Source organism: Lathamus discolor, chromosome 5 (assembly GCF_037157495.1).
Source record: "Lathamus discolor isolate bLatDis1 chromosome 5, bLatDis1.hap1, whole genome shotgun sequence".
Classification (NCBI taxonomy): Eukaryota; Metazoa; Chordata; class Aves; order Psittaciformes; family Psittacidae; genus Lathamus; species Lathamus discolor.
In genome coordinates, this window is record NC_088888.1 from 113,522,886 (window position 1) to 113,538,003 (window position 15,118).

The 15,118-nt window shown below is 45.3% G+C and overlaps 1 long non-coding RNA gene across 1 annotated transcript; it reads right to left on the bottom strand.

The window, feature by feature from the left end:
- Positions 1-9,053: 9,053 nt before the first annotated feature.
- Positions 9,054-14,889, bottom strand: LOC136014493 (uncharacterized). Its single transcript, XR_010612730.1, has 3 exons — positions 14,628-14,889; positions 11,504-11,564; positions 9,054-9,897 (listed from the first exon to the last, which is right to left on the bottom strand). It is a non-coding gene; the product is annotated as an uncharacterized LOC136014493 (long non-coding RNA).
- Positions 14,890-15,118: the final 229 nt, after the last annotated feature.

The window sequence follows — 15,118 nt, forward strand, 5'->3', positions numbered from 1 at the left end:
TTCTGCATCTTCTGTTTTCCTACAAGCTTTGTTTTTTTTTTTTTTTTTTTTTTTTTTGTGATGACTTTTGGGGGTTTTTGTGGGTTTGGTTTGGGTTTTTTAAATCTGGACTTCTACAAATTTGGTTTGGTTTGTTTTTTGTACTGGAATTTTACGTTCTTGACATTTCCTGAAGCCTTCCCCATAGGTCTTGAGGTGTTCCATCAGAACTTGGCCTCGAGGAGTTCTTCTGCTTTTGGGCTTTTAGGCTCTTTTCACTCTCTTTTCGCAGCTCTGATCCTAGGGATTTTGGGGAGCTCTGCAGCCTGGAGAGCTTTGCAGTGAGCCACTTTATTTCTTTTTTTGGTTTTTTCTTTTTTTGACAATCTTTGTCGTTTGGAGTTTTTTCTGGAATTCCAGCAGTTCAGGCCATTTTGGAAAGTTTTGGATTTTGGAGGGCTCTTCATTCTTTGGTTGATTTGTCGCTCTCCATGTGACATCATTTTGGGAGCTCACATCCTGGAGTCTTTCTAGGGATCTTTCCATTCAGGGCATTTTTGGAGAGCTTCAACCATTGTGAGTGCTGGGAGGACTTGGAGGCTTGGATTTTGTTCTGGAGTTCTACAGCGCCTGCCACCTTTGACACGTTTCCCCGCACACCCTGGGGGAGCGCATCGCTGCAGGAGTGCATCAGCTGTTGGGGTTTCCAGAGCCATTCGCCATGGGGGTTTTGTAGCTCTCCATGTGGCAGCTTTCTGAAAGGTTTCAACCTGGAGGCTTTTATGGCTGTTTCCACCCTGGGCATTTTTGATCACTTCAGCTTCTTCTTTTGTCCTATAAGCGCTGATTTTTATTTTCTTATATCTTTATATTTTTAATTTTGTTTTCTACTGGAATTCTACAATGCCTGCCATTCCCTGAGTGCTTCCCCACACGGCTTTGAGGTGTTCCATGAGAACGTGGGTTTTTTTTTTTTTTTTGGTTTTGTTTTTGGGTTTTTTTTAGTGTTTTTGAGTGTTTTTTTTTTTTTGTTTTGTTTTGTTTTTTAATGTTTATCATTTGGTTTTTTCTGGAATTCCACAAGTTCATGCAATTTTGGAAAGTTTTGGATTTTGGAGTGCTGCTCACCCTTGGGGTGTTTCATTGCTCCCCATGTGGCAGCATTTTGGGAGCTCGCATCCTGGAGTCTTTAGGGATCTTTCCATCCAGGGCATTTTTGGAGAGCTTCAACTTTTTTATTTTATTAGCTACCCACTCCTTTTTCGGCAGCTTTCCACCCAGGACATTTCTGGGAGATCTCCATTCTGGAGATTTTTTTTTTGAGTACTTCAGCATTTTGGTTTTGGTGACTCCTTTTGCTCTTGGAAAACCACTGTGCAATGCTACAACGGAAGAGAAGTGCTTCACCTTGCTACCATGGAGGAGCAAGTACTTTATGGAAGGTCCCTGCGGAGCACTTCAGCATCCAGACCCTGCAGCATGCATCACCTTGCAGCCATGGAGGAGCAAGTTCTGCACGGAAGGTCCCTGAGGAGCGCTTCACCTTGCGGCCCCTGCAGCGTGCATCACCTTGCAGCCACAGAGCAGTGCTTCAGCTCAGCAACGTGCAGCAGTGCTTCACTGCACGGCCCCGAGGACTGCAGCAGCACTGGGGCTTTGGGAACCACTCACTGATCTTTGGCTGTTTGGCTGCTCTCCAGCCTGAGCTCATTGGAAGCTCTGCACCATGGGCATTTTTGGGAGCTCTCCATCCCGGACCCGTTGGAAGTGCTTCACCATTGTGAGTGCTGGGAGGACTTGGAGGCTTGGATTTTGTTCTGGTGTTCTACAGCGCCTGCCACCTTTGACACGTTTCGGGGTTTTGGGCACTTTTCACTCTGTTTTGGCAGCTCTGATCCTAGGGATTCTGGGGAGCTCTGCAACGTGGAGAGCTTTGCACTGGGTCACTTTTTGTCTTTTTTTTTGGGGTTTTTTTGGAGGGGGTTTTGTTTGTTTGTTTTTTTTTTTTTGATAAAGTTTATCATTTGGGTTTTTCTGGAATTCCACAAGTTCAGGCCATTTTGGAAAGCATTGGATTTCGGAGTGCTCTTCACCCTTGGGTTGTTTTGTAGCTCTCCATGTGGCAGCATTTTGGGAGCTCACATCCTGGAGGCTTTTATGGAGCTTTGCTCCCTGGGCATTTTTGGAGTGCTTCAGCATCTTCTTTTTTCTATAGGCTTTTATTTATTTATTTTTTTGGAGGGGGGTGGGCTTGGTTTTTTCTTTTGCTTTTGTTTTCTCTGGAATTCTGCTTTTTTGTTTGTTTGGTTGGTTTGGTTTGGTTTCTTTTACTACAATTTACCATTCCTGGCATTTCTGGAGTCCTTACCCACAAGGCCTTGATGTGTTGCATCAGAACTTGGCCTCAAGGAGTTCTTCAACATACGCTTTTCTGGCAGCTTCTCACTGTTTTGGCAGCTCTGGCCCTGGGGATCTCTGGGAGATCTGCAGCCTGAGGATCTTTGCAGGGCTGCACTTTCTGTTTGAGGCTTAGATTTTATTTTGGGTTTTTTGGGGGTTTTGGGTTTTGGGGTTTTTTTTTTGTTTTTTCTTTTGTTTTTGGGTTTGAATTATTTTTATTTTCTTCTTAATCTGAAATTCTAGAATTTGTTTCTTTTTGTTTTCTGGAACTTACCATTCTTGGCATTTCCTGAGTGCTTCACCACAAGGCCTTCAGGTGTTGCATCAGAACGTGACCTCAAGCAGTTCATCAACATTTGGTTTTTTGGGCGCTTCTCCCTCTTCATTCACCATGTGGGCTTTTGTAGCTCCCCACATGGCACCATTCTGGAAACTTTCACCCTGGAGGCTTTTATGGAGCTTTCCTCCTGTGCATTTTTGGAGCGTTTCTGCATCTTCTGTTTTCCAACAAGCTTTGATTTTTGATATTTTTTTCTTTTTTTTTTTTTTTTGTGATGACTTTTGGGGTTTTTTGTGGGTTTGGTTGGGGTTTTTTAAATCTGGACTTCTACAAATTTGGTTTGGTTTGTTTTTTGTACTGGAATTTTACGTTCTTGACATTTCCTGAAGGCTTCCCCATAGGTCTTGAGGTGTTCCATTGGAACTTGGCCTCAAGGAGTTCTTCTGCTTTCGGGCTTTTAGGCTCTTTTCACTCAGTTTTGGCAGCTCAGATTCTAGGGATTTTGGGGAGCTCTGCAGCCTGGAGAGCTTTGCAGTGAGTCACTTATTTTCTTTTTTGTTTTTTTCTTTTTTTGACAATCTTTATCGTTTGGGGTTTTTTCTGGAATTCCAGCAGTTCAGGCCATTTTGGAAAGTTTTGGATTTTGGAGGGCTCTTCATCCTTTGGTTGTTTTGTCGCTCTCCATATGGCAGCATTTTGGGAGCTCACATCCTGGAGTCTTTCTAGGGATCTTTCCATTCAGGGCATTTTTGGAGAGCTTCAACTTTTTTTTTCCGATTTGCTTTGATTTCTTTGATTATTCTTTTATTCTTTTTCTTTTTTATCTGGAATTCTACAATTCCCGGCATTTCTGCAGTGCTTCCGCACAAGGCCTGGACGTGGTGCATCAGCTCCTGGCCTTGAGCAGTGATTTCATCAGCGTTTGGCTCTTTGGCAGCTACTCACTAAGTTTTGGCGCCTCTCAACCCAGGGCATTTTTGGGTGCTACTCACTGATCTTTAGCTGTTTGGGTGCTTCTCACTGATCTTTGGCTGTTTGGCTGCTCTCCAGTCTGAGTTCATTGGAAGATCTGCACCATGGGCATTTTTGGGAGCTCTCCATCCCAGACCCGTTGGAAGTGCTTCACCGTTGTGAGTGCTGGGAGGACTTGGAGGCTTGGATTTTGTTCTGGAGTTCTACAGCGCCTGCCACCTTTGACACGTTTCCCCGCACACCCTGGAGGAGCGCATCGCTGCAGGAGTGCATCAGCTGTTGGGGTTTCCAGAGCCATTCGCCCTGGGCGTTTTGTAGCTCTCCATGTGCCAGCATTTTGGAAGCTTTCAACCTGGAGGCTTTTATGGGGGTTTCCACCCTGGGCATTTTTGATCACTTCAGCTTCTTCTTTTGTCCTATAAGCGCTGATTTTTATTTTCTTATATCTTTATATTTTTAATTTTTTTTTCTACTGGAATTCTACAATGCCTGCCATTCCCTGAGTGCTTCCCCACACGGCTTTGAGGTGTTCCATGAGAACGTGGCTTTTGGTTTTGGTGTTCGGTTTTTTTTTTTAGTGTTTTTGAGGTTTTTTTTTTTTTTTATGTTTATCATTTGTTTTTTTTCTGGAATTCCACAAGTTCAGGCAATTTTGGAAAGTTTTGCATTTTGGAGTGCTGCTCACCCTTGGGTTGTTTCATTGCTCCCCATGTGGCAGCATTTTGGGAGCTCACATCCTGGAGTCTTTTTAGGGATCTTTCCATCCAGGGCATTTTTGGAGAGCTTCAACTTTTTTATTTTATTAGCTACCCACTACTTTTTCGGCAGCTTTCCACCCAGGACATTTCTGGGAGCTCTCCATTCTGGACATTTTTTTTTTTTGAGTACTTCAGCATTTTGGTTTTGGTGACTCCATTTGCTCTTGGAAAACCACTGTGCAAGGCTACAGCGGAAGAGAAGTGCTTCACCTTGCTACCATGGAGGAGCAAGTACTTTATGGAAGGTCCCTGCGGAGCACTTCAGCATCCAGACCCTTCAGCATCCATCACCTGCAGCCATGGAGGAGCAAGTACTTTATGGAAGGTCCCTGAGGAGCACTTAAGCATGCAGACCCTTCAGCATCCATCACCTTGCAGCCATGGAGGAGCAAGTACTTTATGGAAGGACCCTGAGGAGCACTTCAGCATCCAGACCCTTCAGCATCCATGACCTTGCAGCCATGGAGGAGCAAGTTCTGCACAGAAGGTCCCTGAGGGGCACTTCACCATGCGGCCCCTGCAGAGTGCATCACCTTGCAGCCATGGAGGAGCAAGTACTTTATGGAAGGTCCCTGCGGAGCACTTCAGCATCCAGACCCTTCAGCATCCATCACCTTGCAGCCATGGAGGAGCAAATACTTTATGGAAGGTCCCTGCGGAGCACTTCAGCATGCAGACCCTGCAGCGTGCATCACCTTGCAGCCATGGAGGAGCAAGTTCTGCACGGAAGGTCCCTGAGGAGCGCTTCACCTTGCGGCCCCTGCAGCATGCATCACCTTGCAGCCACAGAGCAGTGCTTCAGCTCAGCAACCTGCAGCAGTGCTTCACTACACGGCCCCGAGGACTGCAGCAGCACTGGGGCTTTTGGGAACCACTCACTGATCTTTGGCTGTTTGGCTGCTCTCCAGCCTGAGCTCATTGGAAGCTCTGCACCATGGGCATTTTTGGAAGCTCTACACCCTGGACCCATTGGAAGTGCTTCACCACTGTAATTGTTGGGAGGACTTGGAGGCTTGGATTTTGTTCTGGAATTCTACAGCGCCTGCCACCTTTCACTTCAGATTTTCGGGTTCTTTCAAATCAGTTTCAGTGAAATGTCTCTCAGGACTTCAAGAAGCTCGTCCACTGAAGCTTGTCCACTGAAGCTCGTCCACGGAAGCTTGTATGTATGTCAAAGTTTATAAATAAATTATTCAAAACATTAAATGCCAGTCTGTATTGAAATCAAACCTGAACATTAGGGTTTTTTATGGGAGTTCAGCCCTGTTTCTCCACTTTCTGCCTTCCCTCTCATCTTCAGAATCCTCTATTTAAGCCCATTTATTTCCTTACCCACACACACTGGCTTCACACATATAAATGCAAATGGGCAATGGGGCAGGCTGAGACATTTTTGACAGCAGTGAAGAAAATCCTTCTGCTCTGAGACCCTGTGCAGTAGCCCACATAGGCAAAAGGGGCAACTACAGCTGTTGCTTCTGAAGCCCTGGACATGGCACTGCTGCTCCTGCTGGGGCTGTGCTCTAGAACACAACAGCTGGAGCAGGTATTCCCTGCACGGCACCTGCAAAGAACGTTTTGCCACCTGACTGGAAAGCCTGAGTGTACCTGGATGCCCCATTCCACCATGATGGGGCAGATGGTCACAGGCGAGCCAGAGCCACACCAGCATTTCAGGACTGTGTCCCCAGAAAGTCCAAATTCACATGGCTCCAGTCACCTGCCCACAAAGACACTAAAACGGTTTAATTCAAGGCAGACCAAATTTCCTCTGGCTTCCCCACTGAAAAAAACAGCCCACCAAAATAATACATACAGCCAAGAAAAAGACATTGCTGAATCCTGTTGCTCCCGTTACAATCACAGAATCACAGAATCACAGAATCCCAAGGGTTGGAAGGGACCTAAAAAGATCATCTAGTCCAACCCCCCTGCAAGAGCAGGGTAACCTACAGTACATCACACAGGAACTTGTCCAGGCGGGCCTTGAATATCTCCAGTGTAGGAGACAATCTTCTCGTAGTGCCTGTGCCACCAAGGAAAAAAGCCCTTGATGGTCTTTACAAATCTGTGTGCCTCTTGCAAAAGCATTTTAACATCTTCATTACCCTTGTCTTCTCAACGTGGCCCCAGGCAGAGTCTTCATCAGCAGATGTGCGCTCTGTGTGTCTGAAAAGGAGGGGAAAAAGGGGAGAGGTTTTGACTACTTTCTACGTGAATTGTTGAACAAAATGCAGATGAGAGATTCTAAACAAGTTGCTGCTTCACAGGGTAACTGGTCCCAGGGCACAGACAGGCTTCCTGAGCTGGATTAGCTCTACTTTATAGGAAAACACACACAAGAAGCTTCCCAACTCCCTTGCTTCCAGCCCTACAGTCCTTCCCTTCAGCTTTCCTCAAACCCACACAACTGCCTCAGGAGCTGATTCAATTCTCCAAGCCAGCACAAACCCACTTCCCCCTCTTTTTGCTTAGCTCACTGCCAGGTGAACCAACCACACCAGCCCAGACACCACAGCGAGTGCCAGGGTAACACCACGTAAGCAGCACTAGAGCCAGGAGCAGGGTAGGGAATCACCCCTCTCTGGCAACAGTGACCTGTTACATCAGTTCAGCTCGTCCTACAGAATCAAAGCTGTACCTAACAGGAATTGAACTCCTAAGAATTATGCTAAAAATAATAAAGTTCCACATTCTGGTAGGAGGCACGATACCAAAACCCAACAGAGCTACAATTTTAGAAAGCAATGTTTGGAGAAAGGTGATGTCAAACAAAAAGATCTGAAATGAAGGCAAACAAAACTCCCTACTCAAGACATGGATTATCGGTTAACAAAACCACAGTCACAGAAACTACGCCCTGTAGTACTTACTCAGTGCAGTAAAAACGGGATGGCAGAACAACCACCCCTCTCTCTGCCTGACAAGCTTCAAAAGGCAATGAAAGCTCAAATTATAGCCTTTGAAACATCAATATTTATTCCTAGAAAAGTCAAAAGAAGTTTCAACAGCTGCAAAGTCAATCAAGTAGAAAGGATGACTAAAACGCCTATGAAAAAGCACACAACTAAAAGGCACAGTTTCAGTAGCAGCAAAGCTGCAAAAGAATGGATGCTTTGCTGGATCATCCCGGAGAAGAGATCAAGGGCATGGGCATGGAGAGATTTGTGTTCAGGATGCTGCAAAACTGGAATTCGTCAAAATTCGGGATCAGCTGCCTTGGACACATCCTCATCCTCTGATAGAAGCACTATCAGAAACTAGACACTGGAACATGGCTGACAGCAGTAACAGTCACCACGTGTTCCCTAGAGAAGCCTACAGAATCTGAGGACTTCAGTGTGAAGCACTTGAGCTGTAGGTACATGTCTCCCCTCACCAAAACCAACTCACAAGCCAAGGGGCTGGGGAGCAGAAAATAGGGCTTTCTCTTTTGAAAAATGAGATCTCAGGCAACGTGCACCCTGCAGAGCCCTGCATCTTCATCTGTCAACTGTCTGAAGCCATAAATGACAAAAAGAACAGAAATAAGTAGACATGGCACAACAGAGCTCTGCAGGAACTGATTATCTCACTCACTATTTGAAATTCAGTAAAGGGGGAAGGAAAAGGAGGCATTTCTTTTAGAGAGATGCTGAAAACCTTCTGTAGGGTCAGCCCACACACGATGAATGACCTGTGAGATGGTAAATGAAGTTCAACCTTTATTAAACCACAGCAAAGATCTTCCTCACCCTCCCCCTCACATACAATGATATAACCATATGAACAAAAGAAACAGACCCACCGTCACCTCAGAAGATGCTTTTAATCAATATCCACTGACCACCAAAACCAAAGGTACCTGAATGAGGGCAAACCAGACAAATTATCGATATGGTCTCTGTCAGAATCCTGCATGCAGCACTTGTAACCCAAACCCTAAAAGAAAAGCATAAAATACAGAGAGCCTGGGACTAGGCACAATTAGAATGGCAATTTCATACCAAGAGACACAAGTCTTTCTAAATGAGAAAGGAAGGAACTACAAGACACAAAAAAAAAATTAAGCAACTGCCTCATTTATCTCCAGGAGTATTTCCTGAAACTGAACAGGACAGGGCAGTGTCTCTTTTTCACCATCAAACAAACATAACTCTTGTACACTTCGCTGTCCACCCTACACAATAAAATTCTTTGCAACAGTGAAAACAGAAACACAAAAGGCAGAAGTGTCTCCATGCTAATCACTGCAGAGGAATGAATACAATGCACAAGTCCATCCCAGCTTGACAAGTTGCAAATCATTGTCCAAAAGAGCAACTGAAAGCAATCCGCAATCATTCTCTACAAAAATACTTCTCTGTCAGCTCAGCAGACATGCAAAGCTTTGAATTAGACTATTTCCCCCCTACAGATACATTTTGCATTATCTAAAAGGACTGCTAACACCTTTCTCTTCAGCAGAATTTTTCCACATGCTTCTTTGCAGGCAGAACTCACTTCTAATCGTTCATCCACTTGGCAAGTTTTTCCATCTTCCACATTGTGCCCATGGAGTAACATTATCAAGGGAAAAAAAACATTATTTCTGATAGAAAGAAGCTTCTCCCCTTAAAAAAGCTACAGCACACCCGTTAGACACGTGCAAATGCTGCAAAGAATAGAAAAATTAATACAAAGAATTAATACAAAAATAGTTTATTTTCCACTAAGAGATCTCAACAGAGACATTTCAAACTCATCAGAAAGGAGCTTTAAAATAAAATACAAGACTGCAAGGTAAAACATACATCCAGACCTCAAAAAGAGCTGGAGACTTCTTCAGGTAAGATCTGCTTCCTAAAGAAATATTGAATACTGGTGAAAACCCACTTATATTTAATATCTTTTTTTTTTCCAGTTCTGCAAATGAAGATCTTCTCTCCCAGAGAAAGTCCTCCCAATACCAAGACTCTTTGCCTAAACAATGAGGCCTCTCATCTCATTACAATATTTCATAGTAGTAATACTTGAAACACCAGTAGGCATCTTCCAACTCTCCCCCAAAAAAAAAGAGGGAAAAGCAGCACCATAGGACATCCAAAGGAAGTGAGGTGAGCTAACAAATGCAAGCAGTTGTTTGGATTAGCAGGGTTCCAGCAGATCACTGCCATGCTGCTTTTCAAGTGTACAAGGGCTCAAGTTCACTTAGGCACAGTGCAAGAGAGCTACTGATTCCCAGCAGTAGAAATCTTCTTATATTTGTATATGAAAGCATCCGTCTTTCCAAGACTAACCCCATAGACACCATCTAGAACCAGAGAGCCAAAACGTGTCTGTCTGCTATTGAGAAAGGATTCTTCAACACCATTCACTAAGGAGGAAGAATTCCCATCTGCATGCAGGGCTTTTGCAGTGGTGGTTTCACCTGTGCCATCAGAAATGGCAGCAGCAGAGCCACGTTCAGTACACTTGGTAATGTCATCCGTGCGCTTGTGGAGATCGTGGCTCAGCAGCAATACAATCGTCCCTCCAACACGAAGTAGCCTGGCAATTGCAGGAAAAATAGAGGTTAGGTGCTATCCTGCCTCGCCTTCCTTCATCTGGGCAGAACTCAATACTGCTGACACCTCAGATGTCAGTTGCATTTGACAGATCACCTAAGCATGTTAAGGGTCATGGCTCAACTCAGTAACTTACATCTCCAAATGGAATTTTAATCCCTAACTTCATAACTCCTCCCAGATTGGAGAACTGCATCCTGTCCAGAAAGCAGATTAATACTAACCATTGACTGTAATCCATTTTTCTCGGTAGATGAGCAAGCACTACATTTGGCTTTGAGAGAGGGTGGGTGGGGAAAGACTATCCTGGCTCTGTTCACTCCAAGTGGATTAAACAGTCTTGCTGATGGAGCTCTCATGATAATGGTCCCTTCCTCACCTCCCCTTCCCAAGGACATACTTTGGGCAGGATGGTCCAGCAGAGCAATGAGACCAGAAGACAAGCACGGCCAAAGGGAGGGGTGGTCAACACAAGATTATGCAAGATTGCCCTGCCATTCTATGGAGCTACCTCACCTTCTTCACCATCTTCCCACCACATTTTGGCACTGGGTAAGTGAGATCAACACCCACTGAACACCAGCCCTACAGAAAGGGGTTGTTTTCAGCCAAGACATAAAGAGGCAGATAGATGGAACTGCCTGTTAGAAGCAGCCCACTATTCACTTGGTTCAACTCTGCCACAAAATGACAGCATGAGGGATGAACAGAGGCATCTAACAGCAAACCAGGTGGCTAGCTGGATATTCCAGGACATGCTAACAGAAAGGAAAAAGCACACCACCATTTTCTGGTCTGAGATCCTTCTTGCCAATGCAGAATCCAAATAAAAAGCAGCATTATTGTACAAAACAAGTCCCTAAAAGGCATGTTAATGGGCAGTTTGGACATTAGGAAAAACAGTAACAGTGAAAAAAATGTAGGTCTAGGAAAAAAAACAAACCAAACCAAAACAAAAACAAAAACCAAAAAAAAAAAATCACTGTAAATGGTATGAAACTCTTGTTTGGTCAATAACCGCAGACGTTTCTGTGAAAAATAAGCCAGCACAATGCCCAGAGTTGGCAAGTAGTCACAAGCAGGAACATACTAGAAATTAAATAACATCTCTCTTGTGTTTGGCTCTGCTAGATGAGGCCACGTTTGGTTCTTGCAGTTGCTGGCTGTTTTGGTGGTGGTGGTGGTCTTACTTTGTTTTGTTTGGGGCTTGGGTGTTTGTTGTTTTGGTTGGTTGTTTTCGGTTTGTTTTTTTTTGGGGGGGTGGGTGGGAGGGGTTCCCCAAAATCAGAAATCAGTTGTTGATGCATTAAAACGCAATGCCCAGATGTCAACCAGCTGTAAATCTGAGTGTATGTGGGGCAATGCAGCTTGAGTTTATGAATTAAGAAGCTTGAAATATATACAGACTATTACTTTTAAGCGCTGAAAAGGCTACAATGGCCAACAATAAAGCTGGTCAGTACCAGCATCAATATCGGAGGCCTAAAACCAAAAATGTATATCCCTTACTATGTGTGTAAAACTGAAAGAAAGATGCTGTTTTCCTGTTCAAGAGTTGCCATCTCTATTGCTCTGTATTCACTGCTTACTCTCTGCAGAGAAGAAATGGCTGCACCTCAAAAGCGGAGTTTTCTTCTTCTTTAGAAGATGCTGGAAAGAAATACAAAATATTGCATCAGAACAAATAGCAGTCCTGCTAATCCCAGCAAGAGTAGACTAGCTGACAGTCATAAGGCCTTTAAGAGTAAACAATGGAATCAGGTCTTTGATTACCTAAACCTGTTGATTACCTTTTGATTACCCAAGACTTCCTCCCTCTAACACCAATGTTCTCCAACAACAGCGCAGGCAATTCCCGCTTTGCAAGTAGGAAAAATTTTTGCCTCCCCTTTAAAAGCCTTGCCAGAGTATTTATCAGAAACAGCTTCTCCTATCCCTCACTGTTTCAGTCATTGGATCAGATCCAGTGGAAGCAGCCTTGCCTGTTAAGACCCACATTAAAAGCTTTGTGTTTTATAGTATTTACATTAAAAAACAAACCCCAAACCCAGCCTGGAAACTGCAGTCATTGAACAACTTCCGTGTTCATGGGGTGACCACAAGACACACTTGCAAAGGGAGGCTCTTAGGATGATTTCCATCGCACGAGTTAACTGGGAATTTAGCTTGGAGCATCTGTCTCTGATGGTGACCCAAACAAAGCCTCGCTGTAATCCTGCCTCTTGCTGTCACTGCCCACATCAGTGTGCTCAGGATGCTGGTTTCAATGAACAGGCTTGTTTCGGAAGGGCACATTTGGATCACAGGCAGAGTGGCAGATCCCTGAAAGCAGTCGTGTCAAACCCAGCCCAACTGCACAAACAGCATGGCCTTAGCGAAAGCCACGTGCAAACGTTACCCTGAAAGGACAGAGAACAGGTTGAAAGGAGGTAATATGGCCAATTTTACTCTCTAGGGTTTTTTATTGCTGCTTTCATAGCACAATGTCCCATGCTAAGAACGTGTGAGCTGCAAAGTGGTGCCTTTGCACCAGAACGTACTGAGCAGCTTTTCTCTGCTATAAATCAGTCCACTTATTCCCAGAACCTGTGCGAAGTTTAGTCTATGCAGTATTTTATGATGAGGAGCTCCTCCGTTGAACCCACACTGCAGAGAAAGGAGACCCATCCCTCATCACTGACTGGCCTTGCATTTGCAGGCAAATCTCCAGCGGTAAGAGAGCCTCACTGACTGTAAAATCAGTCTGATCACCACTGTGTCCCAGGCCAGCTTTGTCCAGCATCCAAGTGCCTACTCATACAAATCACACAACTCAATACAAATGCAGTGGAGGCATTCCGCAAGTGGGAAAAAAGTTTCAGATCTGATACCCCAAAAATGCCACATCATTTGTGGCAGCCCACACTTGTAGGAAACTTCGTTGCTTCCATTTCACAAATCAATACACTAAATCGAAGATGTGGTTGAGACCTTGCAGGTATCTGAGTGAAAACAGGTCTTGCAAAGTGCTGCTGGTTCGATGTCTCTTGTAACAACCAAAGACTGACACTTGAACAGTCATGCAGTCCCTGGAATAACTCATGTGCGACACCATGACAGCATTGCAGCTAAAGGTCCTGGAGAAAGCCTTACAGTTGCTCCTTTAAAATCCAACACAACTGGGGTGAGACGCAAGGCTGGGGGGAGAAGCATCACTTCTCATTTCTTACCACTCGCCATCTCCCCTTTCTGCAGGATGTGATTTCTCACTCAGGCAAGTATGTTTGACATGGTTTCATTAGTGACTTAGATTTCATGGTGCTGTTCAGCAGACTCATAAAACTGAGGGAAGGGCCAAGAAGCTTTCCGTAACAACCCACAGCAAGTTGGGGACCAGTCTAAGAAAAACTGATCTCTTTAATCCCCTTCTACAAAGCAAACATGTCGGTATTCAGCCTCTTTCAGCTTTTCCACGTAGGCCTGGCTATCCATATATGCAGAAAGCTCTTCAAATAAAATAGATCACAAGAATTAAACCCAGACTCAGAGAATAAAAAGGATAGTTTTAATCAGCACATCCATATGTGGCAATCGCCTGAGCTGCAGGCAGGACCTTCTGGCATTTCCAAGACTTTCTCAGTATGTTAAATCCCAATTTTTGTTTTCATTCTGTGGTTACCCTATGAACCCACTGCAGTCAATCTCACATTCCTCTAGAGACTGGGAAACTCTTTATTCTTCCGAATGCTGTGATTCAAGGCAGCCGCCTCCTTTGTACACAGCAGAGATAATACAGCTGCACAACCTAGAGTCATACACCTCTGGAGATGGGGAAATCTGGTTATGCAGCGTTCTTCTTTCCTGGGTGGTTCCTGAGCCTTCGGGATGCACATTTCCAGACCTTACCCAAACCAAGGGATAGGGTGCTTTTATTTTTCGGTCCCATTAAGCAAGCAGCTCTGCCAAATCCCTTGGAGACAGGAATTTCAAACAGCTCGAGGCACAGCCACTACCTTGGTTAACGGCACGATGAGCACCAGGACTAACACAACCAGTGGCAGGGATGGCTGGCGAGTGTCTGCCCAGCCAGGAGCTCAGCAGGGACTTTTCACCCTTTTTCATGCAGCTGCAGAAAACCTGGAGCTTATTCTTAGGTGCAGGGCACAGAGGGCAAGTCCCCAGAGCATATTGGGAGCAGCTGAAGGAAAGCCTTTATCTACACATCAATACCACCTGCTTTAAACTAATTCCTTTGCTCACCCACTGTTGCACACACACACAGATCCAGCTCTTTCACCTCCAGCTCAGGAACGCTGCAGCAGTACAGCTTCAGCAGCCTGGGCTCTTTGCTGCTGCAAGCAATTAACCTCAGACAACTTTTAGCCCCTGCTTTAAGCAAGCAGTTTATCCTCTGCCTGTATCTGCTATTAAACTCATCTTCCAGTTAATTCATTGGCTCAATTTGCAACCTAACCCACCAGTAGCCCCTTTAAGTTCACCAGGCAGAAATTACAAAAGGTTTCAAGGACACAACAACATGCCCCTGCAAACTAAAGGAGAAGTTCCAAGCCCCAGCATAGGGCTTGTTTCTCTTTGAGGTGGCTGCCCCAGAACCTTGTGGCTCCTGAGCCACACGCTTAGTGCCAAGTCTGACCCTCAGACGCCTGCAGCATGAAGCGTGCTGGATGCCCACAAGCAGCATCTGCCCTCCCCCAGGGAAAAGCCAGCACTCACAATTTCAGGAATGAAGAGCACATCTGGGAAAGTCGTCAGGACAGACAGGCCGCTGGGCAAAGAGGTGGTGGAGCCTGGCGAGGACATCGCGAGCGTCTCCCACGGTGACTCTCAGCTGCTCTGGCTCTGGCTGCTGGAGGTAAATGCTGAATGCAGCCTCCTTCCTTCCTTCCTTTTCTCCCTCCCTCTGTCTCTCTTCCTCCTTTCCTTCCTCCTTCCTGCTGACAGGTGAAGAAGCTGTGAATGGCACAGGTGTGGCCAAATGCTTTGAGCAAAGGTTACTTGGCTGATAGGAGCCACATGGGAGGTTTTCAGCTGTGGTCAGCCCTGAGACATTCTGAGCAGAGCTGTCACAGGCTGAGCATGCAGGGCAAGTCCCCGGCTGGTGGGGAGGGCCATAGGGAGGACCTGTACCCATCCAGCTGGGCAGCCTCTCATCCCCTCTATTTGCACAGTAAGTCAGCTCATCCCCCACCCACATGAGCTGGTCG